Source organism: Glycine max, chromosome 20 (genome assembly GCF_000004515.6).
Source record: "Glycine max cultivar Williams 82 chromosome 20, Glycine_max_v4.0, whole genome shotgun sequence".
NCBI classification, from domain to species: Eukaryota; Viridiplantae; Streptophyta; class Magnoliopsida; order Fabales; family Fabaceae; genus Glycine; species Glycine max.
Window position 1 is genome coordinate 1215532 of NC_038256.2, and position 3106 is coordinate 1218637.

The following is a 3106-nucleotide window of genomic DNA, read 5'->3' on the forward strand; positions in this document are numbered from 1 at the left end:
GTTTTTTTTTTTTTTAACTTTCCGATTGATCAAGGGAAAGAAACGCTAATCAATCTGAAGTTTGGTCGGGAGATAAGTAAAATCTGATCAAGAATTATTTTTGTTAAGGGTTAAACTCGAGATTAACATCAGTTTTGAATCAATGTTGAAACAAGTGATGTTAAAGTCTGACATTTCAGCATTGATTTAAAAAATTGTTGTTGAAAATACCTTTCCACATTGGTTATTCCACAAACCGATAAAAAAATTATCGATATAGAATGTAACTACACAATACCAGTTCTCTTTGTATTCGATATTGTTTACATACTTTCTACGTATATTTGAACAATTTAATTTTAACTTTAGTCCATTAATCACTTGTGCACAAATGTCAACTATATATATGTACTTTCAAATTATTATTTTTGAAAGTTATTTTAAAAAAATTATTTATTTGGAATTCCTAAAACTAAATTACTTATATTTTTATTTACACATTTATACAATTTTTTATATTTTTAATTTTGACTTAAATTACAAATTTTACCAGGTTCCTTGACTGTATTAAAAAATTAAGTTTCATATTTCAGAACACCAAATAAATAAAAAGTTTTTGTTTTTCTTTATCCATAAGAATTGAATACAATAAAAAGAAATTTTATAATATACTCACACATTATGTTCAACCAACTGAGTTGAACTCGTTAATAAAAAAAAGTTGCTATGGGCACTCCAAAAAGTTCAATTGCATTTGTCAAAGAAGTTGTGGTGAGTAGTAATACAACTTTTATGTGGATTTTATTTGTCTTTAGTTCTTTGTTTCTATAAACAGTCAGAATGATTTTCAAGATTTTGGAATAGGCTACCTACGAAGGATTCTGTCAAGTGGAGGATTTGGATGATGAGTGAAGTGTCATCGTGTGAAGTGCCGTAATGTGAGAGCCGCCGAACAAGTACGGTGTGGTTCTAGGACGAACCGGGCGGAAGCTGGTGGGCATGTAACACCCGGACGAATCACACCAGAAAGAGAGGGATCCAAAGGCTATGTAGGTATGAGATTGTACAATTGAGGATGACTTAAAAGGAATTAATTGGTACTATTTATACCAACAAGATGCATTTATTTTTTGGAACCCATCACTTAAGAACTTCATAGTTAAGTGTGTTTGGCTTGGAGTAGTAATGAGATGAGTGACCTTCTGGAAAGTTTCTCGGAAAGCATGTGAGTGAAGACAAAACACGTTGAAAAGTCTTGTGTTGATTTGTGTGGTCAGTCATTGATCCTTAAAGCAGACAGAGCTAGGAGTGGAAATAGGTCAGGCCAGGCCAAGCTTTGAGGGGCCTAAGCCTGGCCCGCATCACTATCATTAAGCCTTAGCCTGACTTGTTATTTGTTAAAAATAATTTATTAAGGCCCTGGTCTGCATAAAGATCTGGCTTGGCCTGAATCCCTGTATACAAGACCTGATCTAATCAAATACATAAAAGGCCTGAAAGCCTATGTGAGTCACGTGACAGACCGAGTCCAAGACATGTCCACCATTGAAAGAAGGAAACTATGGAAGTATGAATGTATTCAGGCTGTAGGAATGTAGAAGGAGGAATGAAAGTGATAGACCGGCTCTTACATATTGTGTGACTCTTGTAGACCACGTGTATTTTCGTAGAAAGGTCCTTGATGGACCACGTGACTCTTGTGGCCTGTATTATAGGTAAGTGAGATAACTAATAAGTGAAAGTAGAAATTATTTAGTTAAGACAAACTTACTATTCAGGCTTAGTGGACTTTTTTTAAAGCTTATGACATGACCTTTTTAATCAAAAAGGCTTTTTAAAAAAACTCAAATTTGGCCTTTTTAATAAATAGGCTAGGCAAAATCAGGTCAAGTCATGAATCTCTAACAGGTTGTTTGATCTATTTCCACCCTTAAACAGAATTGATTTTCGATGTTTTAGAAAAGACTATCTATGAAGGGTTCTAACCGATGAAGGGTTATGACTAACAAGGATGTTGAGTAGAGTATCGTAGTATAAGAGCTGTCGAGAAATAAAAAATTAAAGATGTTACATTTTTCACATTAAAGAACATATGAAAATATACATAAATTAAAGTGAACCATCCCATAGCAATCTCTAAATTAAATGTCGTACCATTGCACTACAGATTGCTTGGAGCTAAAGGGTTTTAGGAATATGTCTCATAAAACAGGGATTGTGCTTTCCAAAAGGTCATGGGATGGTACAAATGATAAATTATTAGGTGATCTTATAGTTTTTATTAATTTTCAAATGACATATAATTAAGTGGTTTTTCAAAAATTAAAAAAACTTTAATATGTGTCATCTAAAATTAATTAAGATCATAAATAAATATTTCTTTTGTTCCATTATAATTATTGTATAAGAAAAAAATTATTCTAAAAAAAATATTATTTTAATTTTTTGACGTAATATTTTTATATTTTTTACTTATAGTTCTTATAATATTAATGATAGACAAAAAAAATTATAAATGAATTAATGATAATATAAAATTAATTTTATAAAATTATTATTCTTTTTAATCTATTTATTATTTTTTGTTGATTAGTATAAAATAACTAAAACAAAAATTATTTTAGGATGGAAGGAATAATAATTTTCCACTACCTAATAATTTCTCATCAGATACCTGTCCTGGATAAAGAAAGAGCGAAGGATTAAACAAAAGTCATATAGGAGATCTCTCAAATATAAAAGTAGAGAAACCCAGCAAGTGTAGTGTGAAGTTTATGACTCAAAATCAAAGCCACAATTGCAATAGTCCAAAATGATGACTCAACAATAAAGCTACAATAATCCAAAATGATGACTTACTCAGCCCTTTGATTTGGGGGGTGGGTTAGAAAATAGGACATGGGAAGGGATAAGTCCTACACAAACAAGGCATATGCCAAAACGTGTTTGTTCAATATACTAATACTAATATAGTAATTATAATTCGTCATACGCGTCAATTTCTTTTGTAGTAGAAGGAAATACCCTTGTGAATGTGTTAGTGACTAGCTAACTACTCACCCCCTGTCATTTTCTCCCCCTTTTTTTTCCCTCCTTATTTATATACTGTGGTGCCAACTTATAACAT